The following is an 11,601-nucleotide window of genomic DNA, read 5'->3' as shown; positions in this document are numbered from 1 at the left end:
TATGTAGCGCATTTAATATAGTTTGACGTCACAGGGTGCTCCACAACAGCTTAAACCAAATCAAATAATGTTGACACCGAGCCACATAAAAGAGATATTACGGCAGATGGCAAAAAACTTTGTCAAACATGTAGGTTTTAAGGAGCATCAATCTTGACATCTTTTTGAAAGACCGTAAGCCCGGAATATTAATCAGTTTTATTTCCTCAAGGTCTGAAAGTTGTGAGAAGTTGGCTTTTGAAGTAGACTCATGGGTGTCGAATTCATTATATCATATAGGATATTCATTGGAAAAACAGGCTTTTCGGCCCAACCTGTCAATATCGCCGTTTGTGGCCTCTTTCCGCATCCAGCACTATCAGCATTCAGTTCTCCCTCATATATTTATCTAACCGCTCCTGACATGCATCTATAATATTTGATTCAACCACTTTGGTAATAGCGAGTTCTACATTTTTACCACTCTCTGGCTAAAGAAGATTCTTCTTAATTCCCAATTTGATTGTTGCTGATTTTTCTTATATTGATGTTCTCTAGTGATACTCTTCCCCACAAGTGAAAACACTCTGTATCTACTCTGTCAAACATTTCAAGATATTAAAGGGCTCTATTAGGTCACCCCTCAGACTCCTCGTTTCGTTACAAAATAAATTGAGCCTGTCGATACTTTCCTGATAGTATACCATCTTCTCCACACCCTATCCAGTGCCTCGCTATCTTCTTTTTAATTTGGCAACCAGCATTGCATACAGTACGCCTAATGTGGTCTAACTGTCGAGAGGTCTGAATTTGGTCAGTTTTGAAAAAGGCGTGGCCCGCATATCATCTTTTGAGGAGACATTTCACAGCCATCCTGTAGCAACTAAAGGCCGTTTGCTTACAGAAGCTGATTGTACATTTTCAACATTCTCGATATGGGTGCACGGGCAGGACACGTCGTGAAGGGGACATTTTGCAGCGTATTTATGTACGGATGCAAAAAGCCTGAAATGGAATAGCCGAGTTCCGCTGGATGGCAGACGAGAGGTTAAGGCGATGGACTGCGAATCGATTGTGCTCATTTACGTTGTTAATCGTTTGTTGTTGATAAACCTTCCAAGCATTTGACTGAATATGACATAAATTATGCTTTGAATCCAAATCTCATCAAAACTCTAATTTCCTGAAAACATAGGTTATCCATTAAGCTGACTAAGTCACGGTGATTTATTATATTTTCTTGAAATGCCAACTGAATTTACTGACTGGAGGAATTGTACTAACTCCAAGTGATCGGCTCGGCTCATCCTTGGGGCGAATTGCGAGCGGTTCGAGCACATCCTGCAGCAAAAACTGCAACTGAGTCATTAATCTTCTTTAAGGAAGGGGAAATGCCCCCTATACCTCATGTTATACAAGTGGGAACAGTTACATCCAAATCTCATCATGCTTAATCCCCTCTTCGCGGGACTGGAGAACCATTTTCAAGAAGGAGGCTCATGGTCTGCTCAGCAGAAAGTCAATGTTCTGCATGTTCTTTCATTCAGCTTTCCAACTGGACACAGGCATCCAATTGCCGTGCGAGCAATGCTGACTATTCTAAGTCAACAATATTGGAATGTGTTTACAAAACTAATTTTGAATATGTAACCTGTATTATCAAATAAGAATTTGCAGCATGAATAGCTCTTTATTGTCGTCTCTCTCGGCATTCTCATAATGAATACTCTACCTTAAGCCAACTGTAATTGGTGCTGCTTTACTTCACTGCGAGCGCGAAGGGACATATCTGTGAAGATATTTGCCCCGAATTAACACTATTCCTGTGCTATTGTCCACATCTTTCTTACCCATTTCTGCCCTTGTTGCAGGTTAGATCAGCCCAGGCCGTCCATTGAAACCTGATAACTCAATCAGCGAAAAGCAGAGAAATACAAGAGACAGAGACAGGTAGAGACAGAAAGAAGCATGCGAAGACAATATCAGAAAAGGTCATTGCATCTTGAGGGGAAATTCTTTTGCTCTCTTGAAATGTTGTAAAGCGTAAAAGATAATTGGGCGACGGTTTAAACGTGACTCTTTCCCTGGCGGATCTCTCAGGCGCTTAGATAGGGAAATGCAGCCCGCAACTAGAGCTCTTATTTGTTCGAGCACTGAATGGAGCTTTAAACAGTGTAGTGGCGAGCAGGTAAACTTGAGTGGATTTCAGACCCACAACAATAAATTATACGGCTATCGCAGGCAATTGCGTTTTGCTGCAAACTTTCACTTTCCAGCCTCGGAACCAGCCAACCCTGACCTGAAGGGCTATGTGGAAAGGACAGGAAAGTGGGACTAGCTGAGAGCTGGCACACTCTCGATGGGACGAGTGACCTCCTGCTGTGCGGTAATAATTCTATTAATTTACAATTGGACTTTGATAGGAATGGAATCGACAAGTTTGAATGTTTCTGCAGAACATAATCAGCGAGAAGTCCAATGCACGAGCCATTGCAACACTGAGCACAACATTTGTCGCGAAAAGTTCAGGAACATCCTTGTTTCTGTTGGAGGTGGTGCAGGAATTATGTGGAGATAAACAATGCGTTTACATATCTTCTCTTCGAAATCGAGCGTGTTTCCGGCACATTATTCTTTACATCAGAGTTACTGATTAAATGTTTATGCTGTTGTCACAGGAAAAACTCCCGAAGCATCCGAAACTCCCGTGGCTTTTCTGTGGCTCTGTTTGCTCTCTTCCCTTCCTCCTGCAAGCTGCCAGTTGGTAACCTTGTTTTAAATGTTGCTCTGGTCGAGGGCATTCTACAGTCTCAGAACCCTACCGTTTCATATGTTTAGTAATTATGAAATTCATTGAGCTACAATGGCAGCGCTTGCGACAATACATTAAAAAGCGGTTTATTGGAAAAACGTTGAGATCACAGTTTGTTTTTGCGCAGAATTGAACCTCTATCACTCAAGATTGACTGTTATATTTACAATAAACTGTATCTTGTTATAAATGTTGGCTCATTAGTTCCGTAGAATTAGATGAGGAATTGTTTGATCCCCTCATTTATCACATGTGGGGAACAGACACGGGTATTCATGACAAATGGCCCACAGATTGCCACTGAGATAACCGGAGTGAGAGAGACAGACAGCACCGTGATACATGGCCGAATATACAAGACAGATGGATAAATATAAAACGGCTTCAGACATCACATGCAAAATCATCGGTTGCTCTAGGTGAGGCTCGAACTCACAACCTCGGCATTTCCCGGGCCTGCACTGTCATATAAGTACCGCGCGCTAACCGATTGCGCCACTAGAGCTGCATGCACTGCGGTATCAGTGCTCCCATCATAGAGCTGCCTGTTCCATCTGTCTCACAAGCAAGAAGACAAAGATTCATCGAATCATTCAACACAGAAGGAAGCTGTTCATCCCATCGTGTCAGTGCCGGCTCTCTGCAAGAAGCCTTCAGTTATTGCGACTCCAAACTTTTTCGCCATAGACGTATTTTATTTTCGTGTGTAATCCATTTTGTTATTTGTAATGAATTTGGATGTCCTTGCGGGAAATTTATAAATATATCTGTGCATCTATCTGTGATTTGTAAATTAAATTGTGTGGAACCTTGATAATCAAATTATTTGTGTTCATATCTTTGATTTTATGTCTGTTTTCTTTATGAATTTATCTCGACGTATCGCTGTGCTATAATTGTATTTACGTTTATTTGCGAGGTGTTTAAAGGTAACATAGATAGAAAGGTATGCACAGAAAATACATTTATAACAAATACAGATGCTCCACAATACTATTATAAATAACTTTGTTGCATTCAAATGCATAAACACTAACATAGATATACAAAATATATTTATATCCCACAGAACAAATTGCAACAGAAACACCAAAATATACTTAGAGCAATCACTAATCAAAGAACATTGTACTCTCTACGGTCATCAGCAAATTCTGATGTGCCTGTGTTTCCTGTGCTTGTGCTCAGTATAAGGGAAGGTTTGGGCGAGCCGTGGTATATCGTTTCCCAAGGATGGGCTGAAATGTGATGTCTGAGGCCACGTTCACTGCTATAGTTGATATATAATAATCAATTGGACTTGTGTAAAAAGGCATAATTACAACATCTACAGATGTTTCATCCTGGTACACAAATCCACTGGCAAATTAGTTCAATCCCTCACCCGCCCCAGTAGTTAACCTTCCCGCGAGCTCTATTGATGTACAACGCGACGTACTGTAACAGGTCACTCCTGCGCCAGAACTGGTCCCAATGCCCCCGGATTCTGGAGCACAACCTCGTGCACCGTTTATCCAGACACACGTTGCCATTTCTAAATTCAATTGCGCGGTGCACTGGAAATAATCCATAGAATACCTTTGTGGTCCTGCTCATATATTTCCTAAATTGCACTTGAAACTGTGACTAAAGGAACTCATCCCCTTCATTACTTAGGTCAATGGTTAGCACATAGATCACGGCTGCTCCCCTTCACCTCTCAGAATGTTCTGCACCGACTCAGTGATGTTCTTTACCTGGCAGCAGGGAGGATGCACACCACGCATGACTCACGTTTGCCATTGCATAAAGGTACTGACTGTTGAATCGCCAATGACGTCAACTTATGTTACTTTTTAGCTTCAAAAACAAAGTACTGCGAATCCTGTAAAACTGAAATGAAATCAGAAAATGTAGGATATACTCAGCCAGTCAAGCAGCATCTCTAGAAAAACACTTCTGATGACTGATTTGTGATTAAATGTCATTGACGTGAAGCTTCAACAGTGCAATCCAGACACTGTCCGATATTGTAATCCTAAAGCGCCAGTTTGTGGGTATCGAAACCAATCCAGGTACCACGCATGAATCTGGGAGCTAAAGTGTCGTTGTTGCTCTTGTAAAGTCGCAACATCAGAGGACTGCAATGAAATGTCCAAGTCTTTAAGATAAATCATATATTTTACAGTTAATAAAACGAGCCAGTTAGAAAACACATTCAATCTACAAAATGGTTAACTTGTGCCGTTTAATTTCCGCCATGGGAGCCGGGGAAAAATACAGGCTTTGGCTGTTTTTTAAATTGCAGTTCACTGCTGTTGCCACTAGTTTACTTTGAACAGTCTCCATTTGAACATTCTCACAGAGGCTGTCTGACTGGTTCACGAGTTCTCGATATCAATGTTTACTCACCCCTGTGACCACCACCTAGTTGTTAGGATGCAGCGCTCTATTCTCGTCGACACAGTTTCGATGCCCGTTCCGGGATTCATTAAATTAAAATGAAGCTTATTAAATTAATTTCATAACACTCTGTGAAAGATTAATAATTATTGCAATCGCCATTCACAACATGTCATATTCTGTTTCAGACTGAGGGAAATACATGGCAACAGAGAGCCTGCCAAACTTGAATCAGATTTTGTGCTTTGCGTGTGATGACATTTCAGCCGTTCTCAGATATGAGAGGCAGACGGGGAAGACTGACGGAAGGCAGACAGAGAGCGAAAGACAGGGGCAGAAGAGGGTGAATGGTGGAAGGGAGACATTAAGTGACAGACAGGGTAGGCAGACGGGAGCTAGCCAGAAAGATAGCAAACTGGGCTGAGATAGAGAGAGACAGACAGACGGTGGGGTGAGGCAGTGAGAATGAGAGAGAGCGGTTGAGAAAGAGGTTTAAGAGACAGATAAATAGCGAGTTGGCTGAAATAATCGGGGTAGATAGGGGGAGACGCCGAGTGATACAGATGGGGGAGACAGCAACGGCAGACAGATGAGTAGACAGAGACAGAGAGAGAGGCATACAGGAGAGAGAGGACCAGAAAGACCTACGAGGAGGGAGAATAAGAGAGACATATGGGGGATCAGAGCGAGAGACAGACATGGGTAGGAGAGTGGGAAAATAGACTGATGGAGACAGGCGGTGGAAAAAGACAGAGAGAGGCAGGTGGGGAGAAAGAAGGAGGAGTCAGACCGGTAATACACCGAGAGAGAGAGAGAGAGAGATCGTACGGTAGCAGAATGGGAATGTTACTGAACTCCTAATCCAGAGGCCTGGTCCAAAGTTTCCGAGATATAACTTGAGATCCTGCAAAGGCAGCTGAGGAATTTAAATTCAGTTAATTGCATCAATCTGAATTTAAAGAGCAAATATAAGAAATGACAATGATAATACTGGAGTGTCGTAACAATTCATCTGGTTCACTAATAGCCTTTAGGGGATGAAGGAGAGAGTGATACAGCAGACGGAAACGGGCAAGTCAGAAATAGAACAGACGGACCAGACAGACACAGCAAAGTTCGGGAGAGAGACAGCCAGAAAGGGGAGACAGCGAGGGTGACAAACGGTGGAGTTAAACAGGAGGGAGACAGGGATGTCGCGACAGAGGAAGGCAGTAAGAGAAGTAGGTTGACAGACTGTGGGGCCAGACGGTACGAGAACTTCAAGGGACAGACTGGAGAGACAGACGGGAGAGGGGTGGAGGGGGAGAGACTAATGGGCACAGACGGGGAGAGGAAAAAGAGATAACAGCAGAGGAAAGAAAAATACAGTGGGCGTCAGACGGAGAGACAGGCGGGAGGGGCACAAAGAAAGACAGGCGGGGGTTACACACGTGGCGAGAAAGTCGACGGAGTGATAGATAGGACGAGAGAGTGTTGGAAACAGATGGCGAGACAGAAAGAAAGACAGATGTGAGGAGACAGAGAAAGAAAAATAAACGGGGAGACTCTTTCCAATCTCGCTCTCTCGTCCAATTTTAGTATATAACAATGTAACTGACACTGAAAATAGTATCGTGGAACATAAAGTTGCAAAGAGACGTTTATTAAGTGTTTGCGAAAAAAACTGTGCAGTGATAGGTCCCTGTGGCGAAGTGTAAATTCTTCCACATTGAACCTAAGAACGATGGATCCGAGTATATTATACTTCGACACTGTGCCTGACAATGATATTTAGTAGTGCAAGTTCTGTAATCTCTCCTAATCCTCCGGTTTTTGCTGGTCATAATTCACCTGTCTTTTGAACACCAAATGCCCCTGTTTCTGAAACTCCTAATTTCGTGTAGCCGGTGTCTGAATTTCCCATGTTTCAGAAGCTCCTTATCCCTCTGTTTCATGAGCTCCTTGTCCCACTGTTTTAGGAGCTCGTTATCCCTCTGTTTCAGGAACTCCTAATTCCCCTATTTCAGGAGCTCGTTATCCCTCTGTTTCAGGAGCTCCTAAGTCCATGTTTCGAACTCCTTATTCCCCAATTTCTTCAGCTCCTAATTCTCCATTTTCTTGGACTCCTCATTGCTCTGATTCAGCTGTTTCTGTTTCCCCAGTTTCTGGAGCTCCTCATTTCCCTGCGTCAGGAACTCCAGATTATCCTCTTTCTGGCGCACCAATTCCACTTTTTCTGCAGCTGCTCGTTCTACTGTTTCAGTAGCTTCTTTTTCCCTTGTTTTGGAGTAACTAATGTCCCTGTCACTGGAGCTCATATTTCCCCTGTATCAAGTGATCCTAATTCATTTCTTTCTTTAACTCCTATCTCTCCTTTTCTGCTGCTCCTAATTCCCCTGCTTTACAAGGTAAAGTGCTGGAGCTCTTAATTTCCCTCTTCCTAATTACCTTATTTCTAGAGCTCCTCCTTTCCCTGACTATGATGCCCTCTCCTAACTACCCAGTATTTAGAGCTAAGAACTGGAGCGGTCTAGCAATTTCTCTGTTTGTGGAGCTCTCTGCTAATTTTCAGGTTTCTGTCATGATCTCCTAATTCGCCTATTTCTGGTGGCCCTTCATAAATCCCTCGTATCCGGAGGTCCTGATTACACTGTTTCCGTTGATCCTCATTCTCCGTGTTTCTGGAGATTCTAATTCAACTGTTTCTTGATTCTATTTCCTCTCATTTTAGGGCTCTCTCATTCCGCTGTTGCTGTAGATCAACCAATGCTGCTGTTTCTGGAGCTCCTAATTCCCGTTTCTGGAGCTTCAAATTTCCCTGTTTGCAGAGCTCCTACTTCCCCTGTTTCTGCTGCCCTATCCCAATTCATACTTTTTATGAATATCCTAACTCCGCTGTTCCAGCAGCTCCTACTTCTGCTGTATCTGGTGCACTTAACTCCACGTGTGTACAGTCACTCACCTGAGGTAATGGAAAGCCGTTTGCTTTAAGAAGCGGATGGCACATTTACAACATTGTCGATCTGGTTGCTTAAGCAGGACAAGCGGTGAAGTGGACATTCTTGCAGGATATTTCTGCTTGGATGCAAAAAGCAGGAATTTGAATGCCTAACGTTGCTGCAAACGGGAGACGAGGTGGCCCAGAGTTTAAGGCGAATAACTGCTAATCCATTGTGATCTGCATGCTCAGGTCCGAATCCCAGACTCGTTCTTATTGTGTTAAACGTTGGAATCCTTTTGTTGTTTTGTCAATCACATAAAGCCTCATGGCCAAATTTGCCTTTTACTGTCAAGGATGCTGCACTTTGGTCATGTCATGTCTCAAATTAATGTAGGGCCTGTAATTCCGGCCTGACTGGGTCTGTACGGAATATGTATGCAACCAGCACGGACTCACAAAAGCCCTTCCTTGGCGTGCGAGGCGCATGCACTGAAAATCAGGTTTTCCAATGTCAAATTCTTGCTTGACAGATCGAACGCTCTTCAGCAGAAGGATATTCGATGGGTGAGTATGCGCTATTTGCTATCTATTGCTCAGCGAATGTCCTTAAATTTCTTGCGCCTGGGAAAAGCTGGCGCATAGCCTACTTTTATCAGCATAAGTGTTTTAAAACATGTAAAAAAAATATAAAAACATCTACAAATAAAATGTAATAACATTTTTATGTTTAAAAAACCTGTTCACTAAGGAATGTTTATTTTAAACCCTAAATAACAAACTTTTTTTAAATTCGAAAAATATATTTTTTTCTAACACATTTGTTAACTTTAATTTAAATTAATATTAAATACGTGAGGTGTTTTTTTTAACTTTTTATGTGTGTTTGGGTGATGGGGGCGTTTTCATTCGTAATATTGAGAACCCCTACTGAAGGAGATGCTATTATTACAAATGATAATACTGTACCTTCTTTCGCTGTCCAGAGCCACGTGAATCCAGCTTATCCCCCCACAGTTCCAAGACGTGAATGTGCTGCGAAGGGCGGGAAGAGAATGCCTCAGATGCGGACGGTGCAGGAGCAAAAGGTAGTTGTGGAACGTTATCACTATTTTCAGCTGAGCGCCTGGGGGAAGCCGAGCACAATGACTTCAGGACCAATATAATCATCAAAGGTAAAATTTACGTTCTTATGTTCTTATTCGCAAGATTACGGGGAGGGGGACTAATTTGATCGCTCTCTCAGAGACACAGCACAACCAAGTTGGGCCGAATAGCTTTCTTCACTGCCGTCAAAATATGCCCTTTTAATATAGAATGGGTTACGCACTTTACTGTCGGCTGCTCCTTGGTCTAGGGGTATGATTCTCTCTTTGGGATTATCACAGTGGAAAGGCGAGAGGTCCCGGATTAGTTTGTGTCTGTCTAAATGGATTTGCTGTCAGTCCAGGATCAATCTGTGTCTGTTTTCAAAGGGATTTGCTCTCAGACCCGGGTCATTCTGGGCCGGTTTAAAATTAAAGAACTCGCAGTCCAAGAACATTCTTTATCTGCTTCAGGGGTATTTGCTTTCATACCCAGTCAAGGGTCATTCTGCATCTGTATAAAAGGGATGTGCTTGCAGTCCCGGATCATTCTGTGTCTGTTTAAACGGGATGGTTGTCAGTTCCGGTGCATAATCTTTCCTTTAAGACGGATTTTCACATAGTCCCGGATCACCATGTATATTTTGAAAAGGAGTGTGATTTCAGCTGTGATGACCGAATTAAGCTGTCGTGTTCCAAGTTCCAAGCCCAGATAAATTGCGCACCCAGATAGCAGCGTTTCTGTTCATTTACTTGAAATATGCTCAGCTTTTCCAAAACCCACTCCTTGATATAGCTGTTGCCCCTAATTTGCTCGGAATATAAACAACAACAATGTTTTTCCTCATTGCAGCAGCCGCGTGGCTCAATGGATAAGGCGTCTGAATTTGATTACAACCGCGACGTTATCAGAAATTTGCAGGCTGGAATCTTGCTGCTGTAAATTAACTCGCTGCGGGAACTGTTATATTCTTTGTTGTCATTCTGCCACAAAACCAGCCATCTAGTGCAGTCACTAACATGAAGGAAAGGAAGGCTGTTTGCTTCAAGAAGCTAATGGCACATTTTCACTGTCGATCTGGTTGCACGGGCAGAAAAAGCGGTGAAGTAGATTTTCTTCAACATTATTTGTGTTTGGATGCAAAAACCAGCAGATTCAATTGCTGACGTAGCTAGCAATAGGAGACGAGGTGGCCGTAAAACTTCAGATGAAGATCTGCAAATCCAGTGTGCTGTGCATGCGTGAGTTCGAATTTCATCCTCGTCGTTATGAGGTTAAGCAATTGACCCTTTCGGTTATTTTTTCAATCATATTTAATCTCATGGCCAAATTCAACATTTAGTGATAAGGATGCTGCACTTTGGTCATGTAATGTTTCAAATTAATAATATATTGATCAAAGGGAAAACATTAGCAGGGCTATGATCATGGGGTCTAATTACATGGTCTCTGAGAGACAGTACATGCAGGATGGGCCGAATAGTGAACTAACGTCAGAGTCTGAGCCCGAAGCTTGTCGCTGTCGGCGGCTCGTTGGTCCAGGGTTGAGCTTCTCGCTTCGAGATTTTCATAATTCAAATGTAAGAGATCTCGTTTTCAAATCCCGAACGAGCTCCGCTATCTTTTAGACAAAATCCGCTTCTCACAGCCGGTCGACATGTGAGAAAAATTAAAATTTTAAATGAAAACGTGTAATTTCCCGCAGTTGTTCCCATGGCGTCCAAATCGCAGAGTTTCACAGAAACAAGGTGACATTTACTAATTGAGTAACATTTAAATATCTCAGATTTTGATCTCTCTGTTTTTTTTGTCAATCACATTTAACCTCAATGCCAAATTCACTTTTCACTGACAAGGATGCAGCTCTTTGTTAATGTAATGTCTCAAATTTATAATATATTCATCAATGGGAAAACATTAGCAGTACGATGGAGAGGGGGACTCATCAGATCGGTCTCTGAGAGTCAGCACAGGCACGATGGGCTGAATAGTAAACTACCGTCAGAATCTGAGAGTTACACTCCTCATTGTCGGCGGCTCGTTGGTCTAGGGATATGATTCTCGCTTTGGGATTTTCACAATTGACATGCGAGAGGTCCCGGGTTCAAATCCCGGACGAGCCCTGCCAACTTTTAGTCAAAGAACCGCTTCTGAGCAGGTCGACATGTGAGAAAACGTACATATTTCAAATTAAAACGTGTGATGTCGCTCCGTTGTTCCCACATCGTCCAAATCCTGGAGTTTCCCAGGAGCAAAGTGAAACTCACCGAACTGAGTAAAATGAAAGTATCTCAGATCTACTCGGCTCTGTTTCTCATTGGACAAGCAAAACCTGTGTTTAATTCCGACCAATACTTGATCAGTATATCTTCGTTTCTGCACGAATGATCTCACCTCCATTGGGATAAGCACACATTCAGCGTCA

At 42.7% G+C, this 11,601-nt stretch overlaps 2 non-coding genes across 2 annotated transcripts; one reads left to right on the top strand and one right to left on the bottom strand.

Moving 5' to 3' along the window:
• Window positions 1–3,202: 3,202 nt before the first annotated feature.
• Window positions 3,203–3,296, bottom strand: trnai-uau (transfer RNA isoleucine (anticodon UAU)). The gene is made up of 2 exons: window positions 3,259–3,296; window positions 3,203–3,238 (listed from the first exon to the last, which is right to left on the bottom strand). It is a non-coding gene; the product is annotated as a tRNA-Ile (tRNA).
• A 7,915-nt stretch (window positions 3,297–11,211) lies between these two features.
• Window positions 11,212–11,299, top strand: trnap-ugg (transfer RNA proline (anticodon UGG)). Its single transcript is given in 2 exon segments — window positions 11,212–11,247; window positions 11,264–11,299. It is a non-coding gene; the product is annotated as a tRNA-Pro (tRNA).
• The last annotated feature ends 302 nt before the right edge of the window (window positions 11,300–11,601 follow it).

This window comes from Pristiophorus japonicus, unplaced genomic scaffold, assembly GCF_044704955.1.
Source record: "Pristiophorus japonicus isolate sPriJap1 unplaced genomic scaffold, sPriJap1.hap1 HAP1_SCAFFOLD_62, whole genome shotgun sequence".
In the NCBI taxonomy this organism is placed as follows: Eukaryota; Metazoa; Chordata; class Chondrichthyes; family Pristiophoridae; genus Pristiophorus; species Pristiophorus japonicus.
Note: the sequence above shows the minus strand (reverse complement) of the source record. Positions and strands in the feature narration are given on the sequence as shown.